Source organism: Carassius carassius, chromosome 31 (assembly GCF_963082965.1).
Source record: "Carassius carassius chromosome 31, fCarCar2.1, whole genome shotgun sequence".
Classification (NCBI taxonomy): domain Eukaryota; kingdom Metazoa; phylum Chordata; class Actinopteri; order Cypriniformes; family Cyprinidae; genus Carassius; species Carassius carassius.
Window position 1 is genome coordinate 8,061,708 of NC_081785.1, and position 26,451 is coordinate 8,088,158.

At 38.2% G+C, this 26,451-nt stretch overlaps 1 protein-coding gene across 3 annotated transcripts in view; it reads right to left on the reverse strand.

Moving 5' to 3' along the window:
• The window catches only part of LOC132111449 (muscarinic acetylcholine receptor M1-like), a 94,630-nt gene extending 68,419 nt beyond the window's left edge, over positions 1-26,211 (reverse strand). The window contains exon 1 of one of the 3 annotated variants that reach the window (XM_059518749.1): positions 25,994-26,211. The gene's annotated coding sequence lies outside the window, so the exon portion shown is untranslated. Of the gene's footprint in view, positions 1-25,338; positions 25,518-25,988 lie in introns of those variants that run through there. The other 2 variants (XM_059518747.1, XM_059518748.1) reach the window with 2 other exon arrangements.
• Positions 26,212-26,451: the final 240 nt, after the last annotated feature.

A 26,451-nucleotide genomic window follows, 5' to 3' on the forward strand; every position in this document is an offset into this window, starting at 1 on the left:
GTTGTTGACGAAAAGAAAGTTCAAAAGAACAGCATTAAATTCAAACACAAATCTTTTTAACATTATAAAAGTCTCTTTAGATGCATTTAAAGCACCCATAATTAATTAATTAATACAAATCTCACTGTCCTCAAACTTTGATAATGTGTTTTCCTGTGATGGACTGAAAGCCCAGTATTAGAATGACTGATGAGGTGTAAGAGTGTTTAAATGTTCTTTAGTATTTTAAACATGTAGGGAGAATGTATACACAGACATGAGAGTGTTCCATACATGGACAAAGGAAGGCAATAGTGTGTATAAAATAAGAAATAGGCTACTAACGTCTGCTAGGTTGATATTTGCTAGATTATATTAAATCCAAACCTAAACGCTCGGAGGTAAACTTTTTCTGACACTAATTTTAGAGTGTGCCCTGACTATATGCCTCACTGAACCATGAACTGTGTGTGTGTGTAGATCTATAGGTATGTGCCTCTATATATCAGCTAAATCAACCATCATCAAAACAGTTATTGATGTGGGCTATAAATGAATATAAATCAGAATATAAATGACAGAAACCTTCTCTTAATGTCACATATTTCACACCAGAAGGTCAACTTTAAAGGGACTTAGCTTCAAAAATGGTGTTATAGCGCCATTACAGTAGTCCATACGACCTGTGCCTTATATTATAATTCTATATAATTCCAATATAATTCTTATATTATAAAGTCATATGATGGCTTTGTAAAAGAAACAAACCAAAATCATTATTGACAGATAATCTTCCCCTTCAGTGAGCTGCTTCTGAGTCTGGTTCATTTATTCAGATCTGTTCACTAATTCATGAATTAATCGAACTGACTGAAAAGAACAACTCATTCTTTCAGACATCACTACTGTACTTCTGATTATTTGGGACTTTCAATAATAAAGTTTGCTCTGTTCATCACAAAACATTACTGTATCACTTTAGAAGACTTTAAATATAGCACATGAGTCAAATGTACAAGTTGTATGATAAATTGATGGTGATTTTGTGACCTTTTTGAAGCCTAAAATCTTCAAAAATGGGACTCATTTTGCGTTTCATGGAAGGTCATTCAGGTTTTCAACAACAAAGATGAGAAAATGATGACAACATTTCCCCCTTTTGGGTCAACTGTCCCTTTAAGCATGTCATTTCATGCTTATTTGGCCATATTAGATAGATACACAAATATGTAAACAAAAACAAAAATGACAAAACTACAGACGCACAACAAATTCCACAAAGTTCAGTCCAAGAACCTGATATTGTCCAGCTTTTACAAAGATAACTCTTTGTATATGAAATCATGCTAATATCCCAAACACTACCAAACGTTTGATGAAACAATGCCTTTAATCTGAATATTTAGATGTTTAGAAGAGGATATAAAAATAGATAGTGGGGGAAAAAAGGTTAGTTAATGTTTTCTTTTGAAGCTCATCTTTTAATAAACAAACAAATCACTCAAGTAACCAGACTGTATTTTCTCACGACATCCTTTCTGTCTTTATGTAATGGTCCATAAACCTGTAACACAGGACAGAGTAAAATGTGTGTGCATGTGTATGAAGTACAACCCGAATTCCGGAAAAGTTGGGACGTTTTTTAAATTTTAATAAAATGAAAACTAAAAGACTTTCAAATCACATGAGCCAATATTTTATTCACAATAGAACATAGATAACATAGCAAATGTTTAAACTGAGAAAGTTTACAATTTTATGCACAAAATGAGCTCATTTCAATTTTGATTTCTGCTACAGGTCTCAAAATAGTTGGGACGGGGCATGTTTACCATGGTGTAGCATCTCCTTTTCTTTTCAAAACAGTTTGAAGACGTCTGGGCATTGAGGCTATGAGTTGCTGGAGTTTTGCTGTTGGAATTTGGTCCCATTCTTGCCTTATATAGATTTCCAGCTGCTGAAGAGTTTGTGGTCGTCTTTGACGTATTTTTCGTTTAATGATGCGCCAAATGTTCTCTTTAGGTGAAAGATCTGGACTGCAGGCAGGCCAGGTTAGCACCCGGACTCTTCTACAACGAAGCCATGCTGTTGTTATAGCTGCAGTATGTGGTTTTGCATTGTCCTGCTGAAATAAACAAGGCCTTCCCTGAAATAGACGTTGTTTGGAGGGAAGCATATGTTGCTCTAAAACCTTTATATACCTTTCAGCATTCACAGAGCCTTCCAAAACATGCAAGCTGCCCATACCGTATGCACTTATGCACCCCCATACCATCAGAGATGCTGGCTTTTGAACTGAACGCTGATAACATGCTGGAAGGTCTCCCTCCTCTTTAGCCCGGAGGACACGGCGTCCGTGATTTCCAACAAGAATGTCAAATTTGGACTCGTCTGACCATAAAACACTATTCCACTTTGAAATAGTCCATTTTAAATGAGCCTTGGCCCACAGGACACGACGGCGCTTCTGGACCATGTTCACATATGGCTTCCTTTTTGCATGATAGAGCTTTAGTTGGCATCTGCTGATGGCACGGCAGATTGTGTTTACCGAAAGTGGTTTCTGAAAGTATTCCTGGGCCCATTTAGTAATGTCATTGACACAATCATGCCGATGAGTGATGCAGTGTCGTCTGAGAGCCCGAAGACCACGGGCATCCAATAAAGGTCTCCGGCCTTGTCCCTTACGCACAGAGATATCTCCAGTTTCTCTGAATCTTTTGATGATGTTATGCACTGTAGATGATGAGATTTGCAAAGCCTTTGCAATTTGACGTTGAGGAACATTGTTTTTAAAGTTTTCCACAATTTTTTTACGCAGTCTTTCACAGATTGGAGAGCCTCTGCCCATCTTTACTTCTGAGAGACTCTGCTTCTCTAAGACAAAGCTTTTATAGCTAATCATGTTACAGACCTGATATCAATTAACTTAATTAATCACTAAATGTTCTCCCTGCTGAATCTTTTCAAAACTGCTTGCTTTTTTAGCCATTTGTTGCCCCCGTGCCAACTTTTTTGAGACCTGTAGCAGGCATTAAATTTTAAATGAGCTAATTAAGTGGATAAAAGTGTAAAATTTCTCAGTTTAAACATTTGCTATGTTATCTATGGTCTATTGTGAATAAAATATTGGCTCATGTGATTTGAAATTCCTTTAGTTTTCATTTTATTAAAATTTAAAAAACGTCCCAACTTTTCCGGAATTCGGGTTGTAGTTACACAGTGACAAGTGCAAATTTTGATGTGCTAAATGAATTATGACTTTGAAGGCACTTTTCTTCCAATATTAATATAATTTCATAATTTGATGTTATGGCCATGTACCTGCATTCAGGGGCGTAGCAGCCATTTTAAAAGTGTCAGGTAATGTGACCCTCAACGGCCACCCAAATTAAAACCCTAATATATATATATTCCTTAAAACATTGACAAGTAGTCCCAGTTAAAAAATAAATAAACCATAATAATACTGAATTAAAATAGACAACTCACTTCTTTCAACAAATCTCACCTCTATAGATTCTGGAGAGCTCGAGTAACTGTCCTCCTCTCTGACGTGACAGCCTACCTTTCCTACAGACCAGTTAAAGTTAAGAACAAAGCTATAATGAAATAAAGAACTAAAATATGATAAAGTATGATAAGATATAAGTATTCTGCAATAAAACAATTAAACTTTTTATTTGCTTAATTGGGAAAGGATAATTTTGCTCCGGACACAAGCAGCACCACGCAACAAAAGAACCCGAATAATGCTGTCCATATTTACATTTACTTATTTAGCAGACATTTTATCCACAGCGACTTACAAGTAGTAGAGCATATACTGTAACACACAATGGAATTGGTGCGACGTGACACGACACCTGCATTACAGTCATAAAAAAAGGTTCAGAATAGTCATCCACTGGTTTAAAGCACAATTTGGAACAAACCTTAAAATCTTAATAAAGTTTCATTTTATGACTGCGGTCACTTTAAGAAACGCCCCTTCAAATGTAAAATGGGCAAAAGCACTGTGCGCGGGCACACACACATTTAAGCTTGTGGATTTGCTGTTGTGTTAAATACAGTTTTTAACTCCCACATCCTTCTATAGTATCATTTTTACTAAATTTGCATTAAACTGTGACAGGTTCACAACACAATCTCCGCTGAAATGCACAAAATAAATGGTTAAGATTGAATTGAAATGATCATGTGCAACACAGGAATTATAGTGCATCCTGCTTACTTCGTATTACCTAATTGGGCTATTTTATTTTAATTTTTATCAAATGACAGTCATTATTGAAGATTAAATGTAGATGGCCTTGTGCTGATGCATTCATCTGTGTGCACTCAAAAAGTTGCAGAAGTTTTGTGTTTGAAACTAGCAGTATGTTTGTATCTGAAAATATCAAGTCCATTCCTTATTCTACTAATGGATCTGGTGCGACGTGACACGACACCTGCATTACAGTCATAAAAGAAGGTTCAGAATAGTCATCCACTAGTTTAAAGAACAATTTGGAACAAACCTTAAAATCTTAATAGTTTCTTTTTATGACTGCTGTCACTTTAAGAAACGCCCCTTCAAATGTAAAATGGGCAAAAGCACTGTGTGCGGGCACACACACATTTAAGAGATTAATTTTTTCAAGTTTATAGTCATTGTGAGGCACCATGGTCCCCAATGACACTCTTGAGAACATGCTGCTCTGTGTAGTCTCTGATAAAAAAAAGTTGTGTTGACTCTGGATGAAGTTTAGACAGCAGGACCTTCAAACTAATTAAGGAAGCATGTTATCACACAGGGGACAGTGGGAAAACAAGATAAATTAAAACAAAAAAAAAGTAAACAGAAGAGAAGAGATAGATAAAAAAAAAAGTGTGTCAGACAGAAGAAAAGACGGACATACAGAAAGTAAAAGAAATGCAGAGAGAGAGAGAGAGAGAAAGAAAGTGCATTAATCATCTGGTGCAGACAGGTTGGACTTTGAATGACAACTATTAAAGCAGATACCTTCCTATATCCCACAGGTAAGCAATAAAACACAGAAGGCTGTCTAGACTAGAGTGGTCTTTTCCAAAATACATGTCTGTATTTCTTCACAGGCATGCTGGGTGTAATCTTGATAGTTGTTTTAAACTGCAAAAATATTTAAAAAAATTATCATTAAAATAGCTGAAAATTCTTTAAAAAAAAAAAAAAAAACATACTAAAAATTATAAACGCAACAGTTTTTCCCACGATTTTTCATGAGCTAAACTCTAAGATCTAAACCTTTTTCTATGTACACAAAAGGCCTATTTCTCTCAAATATTGTTCACAAATCTGTCTAAATCTGTGTTAGTGAGCACTTCTTCTTTGCCGAGATAATCCATCCACCTCACAGGTGTGGCTTATCAAGATGCTGATTAGACAGTATGATTATTGCACAGGTGTGCCTTTGGCTGGCCACAATAAAAGGCCACTTTAAAATGTACAGTTTTTCTGTATTGGGGGATCCAAAAACCAGTTAGTATCTGGTGTGACCACCATTGCCTCACGCAGTGCAACACTTCTCCTTCGCATAGAATTGATCGGGTTGTTGATTGTGGTCTGTGGAATGTTGATCCACTCCTCTTCAATGGCTGTGCGAAGTTGCTGGATATTGGCAGGACTGGAACACGCTGTCATATACACTGATCCAGAGCATCCCAAACATGCTCAATGGGTGACATGTCCGGTGAGTATGCTAGCCATGCAAGAACTAGGATGAATTGTGTACAGAATTTTGCAACATGGGGCCATGCATTATCATGCTGCAATAAGAGGTGATGATCGAGGATGAATGGCACAACAGTGGGCCTCAGGATCTTGTCACAGTATCTCTGTGCATCCAAAATGCCATTAATAAAATGCACGTGTGTTTGTTGTCCATAACAAACGCTTGCCCATACCATAACCACACCTCCACCATGGGCCACTCGATCCACAACATTGACATCAGCAAACCGCTCACCCACACGACGCCATACAAACCCACACCTCTCTAAAGTGCCAGACACCATCGAATGTGAGGTTACTATGAGGAACTGCAGTCAGGTCAAGACCCTGATGAGGACGACGAGTATGCAGATGACCTTCCCTGAGATGGTTTCTGACAGTTTGTGCAGAAATTCTTTGGTTATGCAAACCGATTGTTGCAGCCGCTGTCCGTGTGGCTGGTCTCAGATAATCTTGGAGGTGAAGATGCTGGATGTGGAGGTCTTGTGCTGGTGTCAGAGATGTATAAAGTACTAGAGACCCAGACTTGAGTAAAAGTACAAGTGCTCTATCAAAAAAATGACTTGAGTAGAAGTTGAAGTGCTCTTTAAGCACCACACTTAAGAAGAAGTACTAAAGTATTCAACATTTTTTGTACTTAAGTATTGCAAGTAGTCTATTTGAAAATTTACTACTCAAGTACTGAAAGTAAAAGTACAAGTATTGTGTTATGTAGAAAGTAGTCAAAAGTTTGAACATATTGTTTTTACTATTTCAAATGATTACCCTAAAAGACAATCACAATTCCTTTGACTGTAACTTATTGTAAACAAAAAACAGATTGAAGGGTTAGTTCGCCCAATTTGCAAAATTATGTCATTAATAACTTACCCTCATGTTGTTCCAAACCTGTAAGACCTCTGTTTATTTTTGGAACACAGTTTAATATATTTTAGATTTAGTCCGAGAGCTCTCAGTCCCTCCATTGAAGCTGTGTATACGGTATACGGTCCATGTCCGGAAAGGTAAGAAAAACATCTTCAAAGTAGTCCATGTGACATCAGAGGGTCAGTTAGAATTTTTTGAAGCATCAAAAATACATTTTGGTCCAAAAATAGCAAAAACTACGACTTTATTCAGCATTGTCTTCTCTTCCGTGTCTGTTGTAAGACAGTTTAAAACAAAGCAGTTTGTGATATTCGGTTCGCGAACGAATCATTCGATGTAACCGGATCTTTTTGAACCAGTTCACCAAATTGAACTGAATCGTTTTAAACGGTTCGCGTCTCCAATACGCATTAATCCACAAATGACTTAAGCTGTTAACTTGTTTAATGTGGCTGACACTCCCTCTGAGTTAAAACAAACCAATATCCCGGAGTAATTCATTTACTCAAACAGTACTCTGACTGAACTGATGTAAAGAGAACTGAAGATGAACACCGAGCCGAGCCAGATAACGAACAACAGACTGACTCGTTCACGAGTCAAGAACACTGATCTATATAACTTATATTATAGATCAGTGGTCAAGAACCTCTGAATACTCTAGTAAAGTACAGATACCGCCTTTTAGTACTTAAGTACAGTAGTGAAGTAGTTCTACTTCATTACTATACATCTTTGGCTGGTGTGGTTACACATGGTCTGCAGTTATGAGGCCGGTTGAATGTACTGCAAAATTCTCTGAAACACCTTTAAAGATGGCTTATGGTAGAGAAATGAACATTCAATTCACGGACAACAGCTATGGTGGGCATTCCTGCAGTCAGCATGCCAATTGCACGCTCCCTCAAAACTTGGGACATCTGTGGCATTGTGCTGTGTGATGAAACTGCACATTTTAAAGTGGCCTTTTATTGTGGCCAGCCAAAGGCACACGTGCAATAATCATGCTGTCTAATCAGCATCATGATATACCACACCTGAGGTGGATGGATTATCTCGGCAAAGGAGAAGTGCTCACTAACACAGATTTAGACAGATTTGTGAACAATATTTGAGAGAAATATGCCTTTTGTGTACATAGAAAAAGTCTTAGATCTTTGAGTTCAGCTCATGAAAAGTGGGGGCAAAAACAAAAGTGTTGCGTTTTGTTTAGTGTATATTTACCTTTTGTACATTTTTGTATATTTAAAAGAAACAAATTATTTCATAGATCCTAAATTAAGCTCATTAACTAATTGTCTTGTTCCTGTTTTGAGCATAAATATAATTCAATTTAATGAGGTTTATCCTAATGACAAGGAACAAAAACACGTCACAAAAAAACGCTGATATTACTGGAAAACAAAAAATATATACCGATAAAGTTTTTTTTTGCAGTTTTTATATATTCTCAAAGATCTCAGCTTGTATCTACATTTTGTTTGTTATATTTCTCATTAGAGATGTGGTTTCTGGAATGTTTAAAAATATGCATCATAATAAATCGCAAACAAAATGCTTTGATGTTATTAATAAGCTAACATTTGTTTAAAGGTAAAAATTACAGTCAATAATTTCAGAATAACTCTCTTGAAACAATCCTTCAAAGTCACAGTAGTGTAATAATTGCGTTAAATTGCATCACAGGTGCAAAAAACAAGGTCAATCTTTGGGGTTTTGGCCCCATATTTTTCAAGCTTACCCTGCTTGCTTAAACACTCCACTGAGGCCTTGACTAAATCTCTGTGTTGTGTTTTCTTACGTCGTCCCAAGGCAGAACGAAAGTTTAATTTGCTCTAGATGGTTGTGGTCTGCTGGAGACAGCACTGAATGAATGGCTCATTAACTCCTGCATAAGCACTCAGCGAGCTAGCGATGGTGGAAAATTAATTTATGCAGTCTTCTGCCAGACATAGCATCAAACTCACAGCAAACTGAGGAAAATCATGGGGGAAAATGGAGGGAGGAAGGAAACTGGAGAGAGAAAGAGAGGGAAAGAGACTGTAAGTGGAAAGTCTGACCTAGGCATTAGGCCTCAAATAAGTGACACTCTTAAAACACACTGAAATATAAGTCTCAGATGCCCTGGTCACGCTGTCCAGCATCAACAGCAAAAACGGACCGCTCATTCTTCTTTCGGACAGATGAACAGGCCTGTGGTTCCCCCCCGTGAGCCCACTCTGAGGAGTGTGTGGGGTCACAAGGGAGCTGATGTAACCAGAGTGAACTTTACAGCACATTAGCTGAGGCAGTATATGTATCTGGCCACTAAAGCAAGTTTCTAGCTTAGTTAGCAGCACTCTTGAGCTGAGCGATGCATTTTGAACATTGTATCTGAGGTTAATTACCTGGCAAATGGCATTTAGTCATAGTTTATTAACTTTGGAATTATGTATAATCAATTTTGAAAATTGAGCTGAAATAGTGCCTCATTGTCAGGAAAAAGGGCTGATAATACTCTTTTGAGATGTTAGACATATATAAAGCAATAAATGATCAAATATCTTTTCACGGTTTGTCAGGATGATATAATAATCATGACAATTCCAATTACAGAATCAGTTTTTAACCATCTAACTATTTATTCATTCAGTCTTGAACTAACTGAAGATCGCGGATAAAGAAATAATCTTTTATATTTGAACTTGTAACATAACCTTATCAAATCAATACTTAATACTGTCTAAGGCCTCATATTTTCTTTCACCATTTATCAAAACTTTGAAACACGCTTTGCATAATCAAGAATACAGTCAATGTGAATTTAAAGACAAAAACTTATTTATAAATGTACATTAATAAAATTCAATCTTCCAGTACATGAATTTCTCAACTGTGACCAAATGCAAATGCAGTGCAATTTATATTCAAGAAAACAAATTCACAATCAGATTTGACTGTATTTGCATATGTTGATGATTCGAGTCACTATTAAAAATAAATGGCTAACTGAATTGTGAAATTTTTTGTGAATTAATCTAAATTTTTAGGTTTAGCATTTTTATATTCCCCTGCATTGCAAGTTGCATAGTGTTGATTGCTTGAAGTGAAGGTAGAGAAGCTCCTAAAAAAAAATCTGAATTTTGATGGCCCACTGATTACCTCATGCAATATGCAATACAGTAAAAAACAATACAACAGAACTCAAAAGTTCAGCAGGGTAAATGAAATGGACAGAAGGGAAATGACATGTCTCTAACAGCAGGCAAAGGTCTGTGAAACGATTGGTGTTGAAATGGTGAAGACTCCCACTGTTCCAACATTATCTGTGTTGAGTTGAGGTTTATGATGTCTGAACACTTCAATCACTCCATGTTTGTTCATCTCAGTGAGTGGGGGAGGGATGAAGACATGGTGAATGACAGAAGAGCACACAACACGTTATGATGAAGATTAAGATTGCAGACCAAGGCTAAGATTATGTAGAGAGAGAGAGAGCAGTCTGGCTCTGAATTATTAACCTGAAAGGCATATTTTGTTTTAATGACCTTAACAGATATTTTACTAATGAGGCAGCAAGAAGACAGTCCAGAGTAAACACCTGTATGGGAACCACGTCCAGTATGAACAAGTCAAGAATGAACTCCACTGGAGATCTCAGCTAATATCACAGATCTTACATGTTTTATTTTAAAGGAGGTGATTCTTTTCTATACCCAATGTAAACACACACACACACACACACATTTTAACAATTTATTTAAGTCCACTTAAAAGAAGTACTCACGAGGACAAAAATATTATAGATGCAGTTAAATACATGTACAAGATCATGGACCAGTTGCAAACATCAGGTCTTTACAATATTAAGCATAACACTCAGTTCTTATGGGTATAAATAACAGCGTCTCCTCCATATATGACGGCTGCCTATAATAGCAGACAGTGCACAGTACTTTGCCAAGCGTTTGGCCCTCGGTTTGGGCATCCCAAGCTGTTGAAGCCCTCTTACAACCAACCTGTGTGTGTGTCCTAAACTACCAAATATAAAAACAAGTAATTGGCCTCGATAACCTATTTCTAAAATGGTATTTAGGAGTGATTGATATTTAATGATTTTAGTCATGAAAGCTTCCTCCATACTAGAGTCAAAGGTGCACGCAACCTCCAAAACAAACACCTCTCTACACTCCTCATTAAACACAAGAACATCTGGTGTGTTAGCAGACAGATGAGAGAAGATTTCAGAGTTACTGTTCAAATACTGGAACATGGATGAGTTTACACAAGAATGTGTGAATATTCTTACTAAAGATGGTAAATAGTTTGATATGTCTTTCACTATCAAGTCCACTTTTCTGTCGTGACGTGCTGTGTACATTCCTCTGTAAGCATGACAGCCGTTCAGGATATGTGGCAGTGTTTCTGTGATCTGTTCTGGAGTGTGATGCAGACAGTGAGGAACCTGAGCTGTAGGAAACCAGATAGAAAGGTTAAGTCTAGTTGGAAGAACTTGTAATCTGGCTTTTACTGTGAAAGTAACAATGTCCTCGCTGAGTGCAGTATTCTTAAGAAATGAGTGAGAAACAGAGTGATCAGCCGAGGGAAGACAAGCAAGTTTTCCCTGAAGGTTCAGTCCAGTCCAGTGTTGTTTTTGGTGATACTGATGTAAATCCATGAGAGTTCGCCGGGCACCTGTAGATGTTAGCTGGTGGCTAGATCCCCCGAACGCAGCTGTTGCTCTGACATAGATCAGGGGGTCAGTGATGATATCCTCCGAGACCCTCAACGTCCCAAAGAGTCAGACCGAGCCCACTCCAGTGATACTCCAGTTCTTACACAGAGGTCATTCAAGTCCGGCCAATCTGACCAGACACCAAAACCAGCCGAGTGAGTGTACAATTTCCCGCTGGGTTTTCTTCTAAAGCCAAGGAAGTGGGACTCTGAGTCCGTGGCTAACGGCACCCTGCGTCTCCTGAGATCCAGGAACAGGGAGGATCGAGCCAACTCCCTGACGTCTCTGTCATCATTGTTCAGCATGTTCAGAAGATGGGAAATCCGCATGCTGCTATAAACCCATTACACGTTCGGCACCCCCAACCCTCCTTCCCATTGGGGATGAAAAATAATGTCACGAGTGCTGTGCTGTGTGTGTGTTGTACTTTAGAGAGTGCCACTTGTCTAACAGCCTCCAGCTTCATGATCAGTGGCAGTGGACATTTATCAATCAGGTCCAGCCTGCATGTGAACTCTGACAAGATGATGTTTACTTGCTCTTTCCATTCTCCTGCAATATTAATTTTATGTCCAAGGTAAGTGTATGTTTCATGGAGAGAATATACACGAATAGGTTTTGTTGCTACTGTAAACACTGGACATCTATCAGATTTAGAGCGGTACCACCTGTTCCCTCCGCTCCTCCTCTCATACAGAACAGCACATTTTGAGTCCTTAATCTCCAGACCTGACCATTTAAAAAAAGAATCAGTTCTAGCTAGCATGTTTTTAATTACGCTCTCATCTCTGGAGGCAATCTGGACATCGTCTGCATAGCCCTGTACTGGGATCGGGGACATCACACCTGGGGGGGCACACTGACACATCCACTTTAACCATTGGTTGATGGCAATTATAAAATTAACTGCACTCCAAGGGCATCCAGTTTTAATGCCTATCTGAAGTGATGTTGGGCGAGTGAGCTGTTCTCCACAGATTACTTCGATAAAGGAGCCTCTATATACATCTCTCACTATGTCAATGAACAGCTGAGGCAGCTGTATTTCCTCCAGTGATCTGATCATTACATCATGAGATAAAGTTCCAAATGCATCTCTAAAGTCTAGGAAGACTGAATACAGTCTGCAAGACTCGTGCTTAAAGTCTTCTATCCCTGTTTTAAGGCAAAATACATGTTCATTCATACCTTGTCTATTGATGTATGCCTTCTGCTTGCTGAATAGGATATCAGCCTCCGTCAGCCAAGGAAGAACTCTGGCAAGTATGCATTTCATGAACACCTTATAGATGGTAGGAAGGAGGGAAATGTCTCTCCATGTTGATGGATCATCAGGGATGTTGTCTTTTTTTGGAATACGATGAATTATTGCTCCTTTCCATGAATCTGGTACTCTCTTATTTTCCAAACAGACATTAAAAACGGTTGTTAAAATCTGACATGATTGCATGGTTTTAAATGACTCATATGTCACGCCGTCTTTACCACTTGCTTTGTTATTTGGATTTGTATCGCTTTAGATCTTTTATGCTGCCACAAATATGCAAGTTTGTTCTTGCTCACCTTTCTGTCCCACTGGCCGTAAGTCGCTCGTTTCTGCAGAGACGGCAGGACGGTGTCCCGCAGGTAGTGCAGCTGTTCGCGGATCCAGTCAGCTATTAAAGCCGATGTTACATCTTCAGGATATGGTTGTATCACCGGGAACTTCCTCAGAACTCTCGCCACATATTTCAGGAGTTGTAATCCAAAAGGCTTACCGTTGTGGCTTTCGGCTATAAAAACTCCGTTTCTGAAGAATATCCCGTTTAACAGTGCAGCTAGCGTTATCCACTTTCCTGGATCACCAGAGGAATCAAAGTTTTTCTCACGCTGACGTTTGATGTTCATGTCATCTCTATAGATTTTTTCATGAGACTGAAAAGCCATCCACTGATGCTCAGACAGTGGACAAACATACTGCTGGAAAACCGTAAGCTCTTCTCCCGGTAGATGGGATTCATGGGAGGAAACAGGTGTTATCAGCGGCTGTTTGTAAATTCTCCCGGTGAGTAATGCTTGTTTGTATGCAAGCTTGATCGTTGCAGTTAAGCACATAGTCCATAACAGTTGCCATAGCATCTTATCTGCACATATTGCATTAACGATGGCAATTACAACGGGTGTGGTTATTTAGGTTTTTTGAGTAGCATTTTGGCGTTTACCTGCACCTGCGAGTGGCCTACAACCTACCGCCATCTTGCACACACACACACACACACACACACACACACAAGCAGAAAACCATATGAGCAAAGCACAAAAGAAACAGAAGCATGATATTTATAATGCCAATGGAGAGCATGCACTTAAAGGGCTCATCATTTTACCTGTGACACAGGGTCAGTTCCCTGGACACACATTAAATCTTGCCTTGGATTAAAAAATTCTCAATTTTCATAATCTTATTTGACAGAATAATCCAGGGATAAAGATTAATATGTGCCTATATTGTAAATGGAATTCAAGAAATCCCTTTTATTATCATGTAATAGTGAGCATTCACCGTATTTCCTTAGAAATGATAAAGGAAAGGATTTGGAATATTTCCAAATTCAAGGATCTGACTCAGATCTATTTCTTAATTTCCCGAAAAAAATTTTTTGGTGCATTCATTATATTAGCTAAAACCATGGCTCATGATCAGAGAAGGGGGTGAAAGGAAGGAAAGAACAAAATAAATCATTACATAAACAACAAACACACAAAAAAAGAAAATACTGGACAGAGAGATGAGTCTAAGAGAGATGAAGCTAAGTTCAGAAAACAATATCAGCCTTACTGCATACTGTGCTAAATACCTACCTTTTTTAATGAAACGGAATACATAATGCAACAATAAACAGTTCAAACTGTTCATATGCTCCACTGTCATCACATTACGAGTGTCCATATGAAAGGGAAAAAAATCTAAATAAATAAATTCAGCCATGGGTAATCTTCCATCATATCATTTTTTCTTGCAAACAAAATTTCCCCCCCATCAGAATACATACCTAATTTGGAGAAAGATGCTTTTTAGAACCAGATGGTGTCAGATGGTTGCTACCCAATCATCCTTGACCCACTGGTTAAAATCATGTTACTTCTCCTTCATTTATTACATGCAAACGGGTGCACTGCATTGTGAAATACTGTTTCCCACTTAGTATGATCTGTTGCACAACTACTGCACACATTCAACTGCAAAAAAATGTATGCATTTAGCAGACGCTTTTATCCAAAGCGACTTACAGTGCATTCAGGCTAACAATTTTTACTTATCATGTGTTCCCGGGGAATCGAACCCCCAACCTTGCGCTTGATAGCGCAATGCTCTACCAACTGAGCTACAGGAACACTAATTTCTGCAATTAGTAATTACTAATTTTTGCAAAAATATCAAGAGTAGTATGTCAATATGGTATTCCAAACATACATCCTACTGATGATAAGAAGAGACTCAAAAGCTGTTCTCCAACACTGATGATTCCCAGGTGACCTCTGGTTTCAAAATTCTACTTATCAGCAGCCACAGACTAACCACTGAAAGATGAGAGGACACAGAAAGATAAAAAAATGTGTGTGTGAAGAGTGAACGTGAGAATAGATAGACTACACACATCCTACACAGCAAAGTAATAAAAAATGACTTACTAAATTATTATATTCACTACAGTAAATATTATATCCAGAGGCAGTGGAGGTTCCTCTCTACTTGACGAATGCCACAATGCTAAATTTTTTCAACACTAACTCGGTTTCAAATCTAATACTCAACTCCAAATGTATATATAAAATTGCAATTTGATGCAGAACATTGTATTGGTAAGAATTTTGTTTGTTTGTTTGTTTTTGTATCTGAACAGCATCCACCAACAACCAACAGGATTCAGGGAGCCTGAAATTTTTTTAAAGCTTTGTGAATGAACTGATCAAACTGAACACTACAGGGGAAAGCAACACACTGTATAGTTTCAGGGCAAACAAAACGACTATATTTGCAGCAGAAGGAAACAACTCATGCTACAAAATCTCACAAGCCAGTGATCTGAATGAACATACAACATTGAGCAGTTGCTGACAGAATAATAGCTTTGTTTTTGTCTTTAAATTGTTCTATTAGCAATAGAACTGTTCTTTGAGTTTTAAAGAATAGACAGGAAAAAGTAAAGATAAATATGTCAATGTAATGTTTTCCAATGAAGGGAGCAACCTAGTGATATTTGCTCAGTTTACATCCATTTAGAAAGGTTAGACCTCCACAAAACCAGTACAGTTCACAGAAACGACACCTTGTCAATGTTCATTCCTTTATTCACTAGCCATTTTTCCCTAAGGGTCCCCTGTGGAGGCCATCTTGGTGAAGGCTTTCGTGTTTTCTACAGTGTTCCTGCACCTCACAGCCTCGTGCAGTGAGAGGGGTGGGGGTCATTTCTCTGTCAGGATGCTTACAAAGCTTAATTCACTTCTGGGAGCCCTCATATAATGCTATAGTCTGAACAGCAAATAATATATTAGAAGCAAAATTTGTCAATTTCAGAGTTGGCTGGTCTGCCTCTGCCATGTAGGATTCAGCATAGGAAGATATGAGCTACTTATACAATATGACATACATCGAAAGAGTATTTTTAGCCTGGTGTTGTGGAATTCTATTTAGAGCAAGTGCACTTTGTTGCTGTCTTATTTGAAGGGAAGTTTTTAAATAATTATCCTGCTGCAAAATGGCATCTTGAGTTGTTGAGATTTCTAAAGTAATTACAGCATATTTATAATGGACAATTCATGCCTGTACTTTGTCTGACTTTGCTTTGTTTGCATTTTTGGAGGCTTCTGAATGTCAGCTCAGACTTGGGGGCTTTAAGGCAAGAAGCATAGTAACCAAATTTTCCACTGATTGTCGGTCATACAATGCATGAGTTATGGAAACTCTGCTAACTCAAGTCCTGTTCCCAATTTTAATGGTTCTAGCCATCATGATATTAGTGATGTTTGCTTATTAAAATATTTTACACATGAAGAACTGGCTTTTTTTAAAAGACTGCAGTCATATAAAAAGCCTAACATTACTAGCGCACACCACGTGTTGTCAAAAGTGATGATACCACCTTTTTCTGTAGTACAGAGTACTGAGTAATGAGCACTCTATGAAGAATGACAAGAGTTTCCAATTTACAATGTGTTTTTAGCATTGAGCAGCATTGTAGCCATTCACAGACATGAATGTGTGAATGCAATGGTCAATCAGAGACAGTTAAAGGGATAGTTCACTCAAAAATGAAAATTACTCTATGATTTACTAGCCCTCAAGCCATCCTAAGTGTATATTACTTTCTTCTTTCAGACCAATAAAATCGGAGTTAGATTATATGTCCTGGCTCTTCCAAGCTTTATAATGCCAGTGTATGGTGGTCAAGATTTTGAAGCAAAATAAAGTGCATCACTACTAAAACATTCAAGTGAAGTCATGTCTTAGGAAATAGCAAGAATTCAGTAACAACAGTAAGGTGCAACATTGCCTGCGCAAATAAGTTGATCAATGTTGTAAAACGTGACGTGAACTCTAGATACTATAAAAAATACAGATATTGTGTAAACCTAAATTACAGACTAAAGGAAGCCCTCTGCAAACAACAAGCCCTCAGGGTGGTCAATCATTGTGTCTACAGAATCAGCTTGATTGACAACCCTGATTGATTGTTTTTGTGTTAGTGTGACCACTTGTGTTTGAAAACCTCAAGAGATTTAATAACACTACAGCTGAATTTTGATGCCACTTTGCTTTTCTGTTGTCCTTCAATGATGAATTTACTGTAAATAGACTTTAAATTAAATCACAGCCTATATTTTATCATGCTAACTATAAATTCAGAGTCCACATCCACTTCTATTATAAGTAAATCAGCTTAGGTATATACTCCTGAATCATATCTGGATTACATTTCTCAGAAGAACACTTTAAAATAGGGATTATGAACCAGCAATCCAGAGTGCCAATAGGGAATTGTGTCAGAGTTACTGCCTGAGTGCCGCTATAAGCTACACATTAGTATAACTGGGTTCACCATTCAATGTGTAAATCCAAACTCATTAAACAGGAGAATTTTAGACAATGAAAACTCAACTTCCTTAGTGTGTGAACTAAATTTTTGAGTAAAAATAAAAATAGTATTAAATTTGTGACACGGGTGGAGTATATTTAAAACCTCCTGAGCATATAATGACTTCGGTTTTGTACATTACACCACTGTTTAATGACATTCAACCAAGTTATCTCGGGCAATGCAAAACAGAGATGATTTGATCTCAGATGACTAAATTTAACTAGTACATCAAAGACAACTGGTCTCCCATGAATGAGCAGTCTTAAAGGCTTTTAAAGAAGTGAAATCCAGCATATTCTGGGGTATTGCTTACATGAGGAAGCTAAAAAGAAAATAATTAGGCTTCATATGAATGTGTTTGTTTCCATGTGCAATGATCCACTACTAAATATGATAAAAAGAAACACTAATATTAAATGGTACTCAGAAGTTATGTAACAATACACATCTCCAAACAAGTTAGAACTGCAAGGTAATAACTAAATCCAAATCAAAGGTAAGTCTGTCCAAGCCCATGGTCCATATGCTTTGGATATTTTCAGAGGGATCTGACCATGAAAGCACACCAGGTGCTGCAGTGAGTGATAGACTGCAAACCAACCTAAGTTTTCATATAGCCTTCAGGCTAGATATCAGTACAGATATTAATAGCCAGAGGCAACATATAGATAGATCTAGCATGTTTGTTTATTTCCATAATTCTGCCAAACACAAGGTTTTGTAATATGAACATAATTATCACTGTATTCTTGGAAATGTCTTTATAGCATGACAGACATCTAATCACATTCCAAGGTGAGGACATGCAGTCCAGCACGTCAGTGTTTGCTTGAGGCACCACATTCAGCCATTTGACATTAGGGAGGTCTGAGAAGACTACATGAGCCAAGACAGGCCAAACAAGCACTGCTACAATGGAATACCAATGAAATGTGTGCACTTTTGATTTATTGCACACCAGTGCAGACCCTGTCTGGCCTTGTCACACCTTGATTGGTTTAATTCACTAATGTACTTAATTCCGCCTGAAGACTTTAACAAAGGGCAATGTAATTCGACTTACAAAACCATTCAATTAACACGTTAAGCTTATTAACAATATTTAGATCTACACTGAACAAAATTATAAACGCAACACTTTTGTTCTTGCCCCCATATTTCATGAGCTGAACTCAAAGATCTAAGACTTTTTATATGTACACAAAGGGCCTATTTCTCTCAAATATTGTTCACAAATCTGTCTAAATCTGTGTTAGTGAGCACTTCTCCTTTGCCGAGATAATCCATCCACCACACAGGTGTGGCATATCAAGATGCTTATTTGCGCAGGTGTGGCTTAGGCTGGCCACAATAAAAGGCCACTCTAAAATGTGCAGTTTTATCACACAGCACAATGCCACAGATGTCCCAAGTTTTGAGGAAGCGTGCAATTGGCATGCTGACTGCAGGAATGTCCACCAGATCTATCCCCTGTGAATTTAATGTTCATTTCTGTACCATAAGCCATCTTTAAAGGAGTTTCAGAGAATTTGGCAGTACATCCAACTGGCCCCAGACCTCCAAGATCATATGAGACCAGCCACCCGGACAGCTGCTGCAACAATCGACTTGACCGACTCTCAAACCAACTTGAGTGGGCAAATGCTTACATTCGACAGTGTCTGGCACTTTGGAGAGGTGTCCTCTTCACGGATGAATCCCGGTTTTCACTGTACAGGGCAGATGGCAGACAGCGTGTATGGCGTTGTTTGGGCGGTTTGCTGATGTCAATGTTGTGGATCAAGTGGCCGATGGTGGCAGTGGGGTTATAATATGGGCAGGCGTATGTTATGCACAATGAACACAGGTGCATTTTATTGATGGCATTTTGAATGCACAGATACCGTGACAAGATCCTGAGGTCCATTGTTGTGCCATTCATCCACGACCATCACCTCATGTTGCAGCATGATAATGCATGGCCCCATGTTGCAAGGATCTGTACACAATTCATCCTAGTTCTTGCATGGCTAGCATACTCTCCGGACATGTCACCCATTGAGCATGTTTGGGATGATCTGGATCGGTGTATACAACATCGTTTCAATATACTGCCAATATCAAGAAACTCCGCACAGCCATTGAAGAGGAGTGGACCAACATTCCACAGGCCACAATCAACAACCTGATCAACGCTATGCAAAAAAGGAGAAGTGTTGCACTGCATGAGGCAAACGGTGGTCACTCCAGATACTGACTGGTTTTCAGTTTTATTCACTTCAATGTAACAGAATCTGAGACAAGTTTTTGTATATATATATATATATATATATATATATATATATATATATACACAACCCGAATTCCGGAAAAGTTGGGACGTGTTTTAAATTTTAATAAAATGAAAACTAAAAGACTTTCAAATCACATGAGCCAATATTTTATTCACAATAGAACATAGATAACATAGCAAATGTTTAAACTGAGAAAGTTTACAATTTTATGCACAAAATGAGCTCATTTCAATTTTGATTTCTGCTACAGGTCTCAAAATAGTTGGGACGGGGCATGTTTACCATGGTGTAGCATCTCCTTTTCTTTTCAAAACAGTTTGAAGACGTCTGGGCATTGAGGCTATGAGTTGCTGGAGTTTTGCTGTTGGAATTTGGTCCCATTCTTGCCTTATATAGATTTCCAGCTGCTGAAGAGTTCGTGGTCGTCTTTGACGTATTTTTCGTTTAATGATGCGCCAAATGTTCTCTATAGGTGAAAGATCTGGACTGCAGGCAGGCCAGGTTAGCACCCGGACTCTTCTATGACGAAGCCATGCTGTTGTTATAGCTGCAGTATGTGGTTTTGCATTGTCCTGCTGAAATAAACAAGGCCTTCCCTGAAATAGACGTTGTTTGGAGGGAAGCATATGTTGCTCTAAAACCTTTATATACCTTTCAGCATTCACAGAGCCTTCCAAAACATGCAAGCTGCCCATACCGTATGCACTTATGCACCCCCATACCATCAGAGATGCTGGCTTTTGAACTGAACGCTGATAACATGCTGGAAGGTCTCCCTCCTCTTTAGCCCGGAGGACACGGCGTCCGTGATTTCCAACAAGAATGTCAAATTTGGACTCGTCTGACCATAAAACACTATTCCACTTTGAAATAGTCCATTTTAAATGAGCCTTGGCCCACAGGACACGACGGCGCTTCTGGACCATGTTCACATATGGCTTCCTTTTTGCATGATAGAGCTTTAGTTGGCATCTGCTGATGGCACGGCGGATTGTGTTTACCGACAGTGGTTTCTGAAAGTATTCCTGGGCTCATTTAGTAATGTCATTGACACAATCATGCCGATGAGTGATGCAGTGTCGTCTGAGAGCCTGAAGACCACAGGCATCCAATAAAGGTCTCCGGCCTTGTCCCTTACGCACAGAGATTTCTCCAGTTTCTCTGAATCTTTTGATGATGTTTTGCACTGTAGATGATGAGATTTGCCAAGCCTTTGCAATTTGACGTTGAGGAACATTGTTTTTAAAGTTTTCCACAATTTTTTTACGCAGTCTTTCACAGATTGGAGAGCCTCTGCCCATCTTTACTTCTGAGAGCCTCTGCTACTCTAAGACAAAGCTTTTATAGCTAATCATGTTACAGACCTGATATCAATTAACTTAATTAATCACTAGATGTTCTCCCAGCTGAATCTTTTCAAAACTGCTTGCTTTTTTAGCCATTTGTTGCCCCGTGCCAACTTTTTTGAGACCTGTAGCAGGCATTAAATTTTAAATGAGCTAATTAAGTGGATAAAAGTGTAAAATTTCTCAGTTTAAACATTTGCTACGTTATCTATGTTCTATTGTGAATAAAATATTGGCTCATGTGATTTGAAATTCCTTTAGTTTTCATTTTATTAAAATTTAAAAAACGTCCCAACTTTTCCGGAATTCGGGTTGTATATATAATTTTTTTTTTTTTTTTTTTTTTTTTGGACTAATTATCCAAATAATCACAGTCCTAAAAACTATTATTGTCAGAGCATACCATAGCATCACTGAAGGTAGCATCATTTTACAACAATTGCCCAGTACAGCTGTACACCATGTTACAGCACAGTAGCGCTACTGCAAACAGTAGCAAGTATACAGCATATACATTTTCATTTTATTTGAGTGGACTTGTTTTTCCAGTTAGCATGAGTGGTAGTCGAGCGGAACACACATTCATAGATCGTAATATTGAGCGGAGCGCCAAACCGTGCAATGAAGAGGAAAGTGAAACATGCGCACTGAACACTACCGGGCGGGGCACGGTGCGCCATACATATTATTATTATTATATGTAGTCTATCTTTTTTGCTCACATTTTCAGGCATTTTTCTCTTTGATAATTTGTTGGATGCTGAAAATTCGGTGCATCCCTACTTACATCCCCTCCTCGTTTACAAATCTGAAGTCCATAAATCCAATTTAAATGCAGAAGAAAGCCCCTTCTGTGTTTAAATTGGATGTATGGACTTAAAATGGAAGTACATTAGTGAATTATGTTGCCTCTGGCTGATAACTTTCAACGATGCTGTCATCTTTATTTTACTAACTTACTGCATACTGAAGGTGACCCAGCTGACCTCACCAAAAAAACAAAATCAACAATCATCTAGTGGATCATCAAGAAATTGATTTTATTATTCTACCAAATGGTATACTAAAAGATCGATATTTGGCTTCATGTATCGATACAGTATTGCCGCGGTACATATCGTGATACTATACTGTATCGATTTTTCCACCCCCCCTAATGAAAAACGGGCAAAAACAAAAGTTTTGCATTTATAATTATTTTCAGTGTATTTAAAAAACTTTTAGCACTGTGGAGCTGACTATTTTCACTTCCCTCTAGACAAATTTTAAAAACAAATCTGGATGCCTAGCACTGACAGTGTTGTTCTTGTGTGATGTTCTTTAAAGATGTATCTTTTAATAGCCTTGGCAGACTACTGAACCACACACATTGCAAAATCATTTTAAAATGATGTTTGCCTAATGATAAGTTAAAGGCAGGGTAGGTAATAAATGTATAAACAACTTTCTTCCATATTTGTTTAAACTTTCTATATATATCAATGCATAATTAAAATGTAAGTACTCTGATAAAAAGAGTATAAAAATCGAGTGATTCTAGACCGTTTAATCTGTATTAAACACAGCTCATTATTTCCATTTCGGGACGAAACATAGGATTGGCTTAGGCGACTGTCACTCTCTCGCAACCATGGCAACCACCCTTTTGCCACACATGACCTGCCCACTTGCGCGTGCACGTTTGATTTGAGGAATTCAACAGGCACGGATCCTAGGAATACCAAAACAATGGCAGAGAAACAGCAAGCAAAATTCACAGTACCGACCTATGCAGTTAGTGAAGGCAAACCAGGCAAAAAAAGGAAGACAGTAACAGTACAAGAAAAGGCAATGAACAAAAAGTCTTTGGATAAACAAAGAAATAAAACGCGAGTTAATATCGGCGTGGCTTTCCAGCGATGGCGAGAACTGAGGGAACTCAAGGGGCTGAAAAGTGACTCCTTGATGGCTTTATTTCTGCTGGACAGGTAAATCTTTCTTTTTGTATTTTGATCATACATATTTTTTTCATGAAGCATGTGTCATTAGCACACGTAGCTGCGTAATATAGCTAACATAACATTACTTAGCGAGCCGTAGTAGAGACGATAAATAATCTATAGGAGCCCAGAAGGGAGGGGGTGGAGTGAATGGAAATAATGAGCGGTCTTTAAAACAGTCGTGAGAGGTCTACAGACACTCGATTTTTATACTTTCTTTTTCAGAGTACTTACATTTTAATTATGTATTGATATATAAATAAAGTTTAAACAAATTTGGAAAAAAAGTTGTTTATACATTTTTTTACCTACCCTGCCTTTAATGAGGTATGACTGACAGGAGGAAAGACAGGTGGGTACTTTGTGGATGTGTACTGTATGTTTGTTCTTCCTGTGTTACATCTAACTGTGTTTCAGAAGTATATAAAGACAGACAGACAGACAGACTGATGGACAGTTGGTCTTACTGACCAACCAACCAACAGATGGAGAAGTTATTTTTTTGTTTGAGCATGTTAGCCACATCTAACACAATGACTCATGAGGCTGTGAAAGCGTGTTGTGCACCATATGTGTTATGAGAGAGAAAGTGAGACGGAAGAGTATGTGTGTGCATGTGTGGAGGTATGTGAGTGAGGAGAGACAGGGAAAGTACAGTGAATGGGAAAGAATGAAGAAAATGGACTTTGTAAGAAAGACAGGTCAGCCTAAATTTTCAGGGATCACTTCACTTCTTCAGAAGGTGTTTTAAATCCTTTCATATAAGGACATGGTGCACTCCACCACATCTCTCTTCCCTCCGTCCTTTAATCTGATCCTGGCAAATTCTCTCGTGCAGACATAGACACACACAATCTGAAACTCTTTTTTCCAAAGACAGGAATGGACACCATGTTCTTTGCTGCCGTTTCCACACTATTAAGGGGCGAATAGCACAGATAAGACCCAATACATTAAACATGAGCTGCTCATCTCTATTTGACATGAGCATGCTGTCTGTCTGTGGACACCTGTGAGTTAAAAGCACTAGCCAAATCAAAATGCATAAAACATTTTGTGCACTTTGGTTATTGACCCTTGCATTATTTAATAAGAGGCTCTACTGTAAAACAGTGTCAAAAGTGATTGCCTTATGAATAATATCAGGAATCTATTATATATGTAACCAGGGCTAGTTGTCACACTGGGAATTTTTCAGAAATGTCCATATTTTTTACTGCGGTAAATTCATGTATGTTTTATATGGTGTAATTCCACACAACTAATTACAAATTATGCATGCAAAAATGTCTTAATGTTTGTGTATTTTACATTTTGCAGAGTGTTGTGCTACAAAAATTGCTATCATTTGTACATTTAGATCAAAGTCATTAGGCCTGTTTTAGGCTATTTACAACCATAGAGTGTGACAACATGCCAGCCTATGCCATGCCAGGTTTCAATATTTAAACCTTATCTGTTATGCATGGCACATACTTGTTGATAGTGCAGACTGACTGTTCCCTATTCTAAAGGGAGAATACATTGATTGACATATCATTAATGTCAGCACATTCCTTCACTACTCCCCCGCCCTCCGTTTCCATCAGTTTCGTCTTCTAAAGCTTCCGACCCTGTGTGCAAAGGCGCGAGCGAAGTTTCACAGCATTTAAGGGATGTTTCAGAGCTATTTTATTTCACCATTTCACGCTTTCGGATTTCCCGAAACAAACAAAATATCTGCGGATGAGCACGTCTGGCACGCGGGTTATTAGAACACATCACTCATCATTTCTCCCCCGCGAGACGGTTCATCAGCACACAGTTGACCGTGATCTGCTCACCAATAACAAGGCAAACGAAAATAAAGCTCGCAAAATGGTTAAGTAATTAAACATCTACATACTTTAAACGCTTTAAAACACTGAGAAAATCGTCGTGCGTTAACCATGATGCAGCCTGTAAATGGTTCAATACAGTGCTGGGCAAAAAAAAAAAAATTCCTAGCAAACATACCAAATACTCCACGGAAAAGGTTAAATGTGCAAACGTAAGATAGAAGCTACTTCATATTTTTATAAATGTATATAGGCTATATAAAGCACACAGGGTAGCCTACCATGGTACAGTTATATACATAATTTGCCAATATTATACTTTGGCATACCTGGGGTATGCTACCTACTACTGTATATTCGTTTAGTTTGATAAAGCAGCAAGGTATTTCAAAAATATCATATTAAAAGGTTATGCAAAATTCATTTGCTTCTCTAAGTGATTTCGTGTATTGAAAATGTTTTGATATTATTTCTTTTGGAAAACGTATTTACCTGCAGTCGTTGACAAGCTGCACGTGCAGGTGTTGAACTTAATAAACGCCGTTGCTTCTTCATCGCTTCCATTCTATAGTTTGCGTTTCAAGGTTAGATTTCAACTGACTGTATGCAAGTATACACTTTATTCAGCGGTCAGTTTGCTCTCCGTGTTCAGTAAAGTACCCTGTCAGTGACAAACCGCTCCAAACGATTCAGTGAGCCGTCCATGTGACTCGGACCGTTTTGCGAACCTTTTTTTCCGAGTCGTTAAAAGAACCCACTCAAAAGATTCATTCGCGAATCGCGAATCGATTCCAAACAGCCGATAGCAAACACGGGGCAATATATGATTTGTGTAATTTTCCATCGAAACATTTTAGAAAGCTTAATCAACAAAATAGTTATATCTGCTGAAAAGCTTATTGATTAAAAAACCGCTACCATCGCAACAAACATAATAAGGAAACTTATATTTAATTAATAAAATAAGTTCAATCAGTTCCAGAAACACATTCTAACAATGACATTAACCAATCTGCACAAATATATTTTCACAGAAACATTTTTTTAACTGTAAAACAGCTTTACTGTGCATGCAAAGTATTATTTATTATTGTTTACGCTATTAATTTAACGTAAATCTTGACATTATTAACACTGCTTACCTTACAAGCTAGAGTTCATTGAAAGGTAAAGATGCTCAGAGAAAATAACTTGTTCTTGTCAGTCCTTTTTTTTTCTTTTGGTAGATCCACTAAAAGCGTGTTGTTCCTCTCCAGAAATGCACGGCTTGTCCTCGATCGTCTGTTTCCGTCCGGATTTTTTCGTGTCGGTTCCCCGTGTCGCCCTGGTCATTGATTGCTAGACCACTGGAATCTCCAGAAGCGCACGAGAGGAAGGTTTCTCCTGGCGCCTGAGCGTGATTGGCTAGCGTGTCAGTGACGCACCAGCAGGTGGCAGAGAGCTCATATAAGAGCCATTCAGACAGCACCAACAAATTCATAAACTCTTTAGACCTATTGAAGAGGACTGTCTGCAAGACAATTTGAGCTTTTGCAACAGCAAACATATCTTGGATATTTATGATAAGCTTTACTTTACTTGCCTTGCTATGTTAAAAGTCAATGT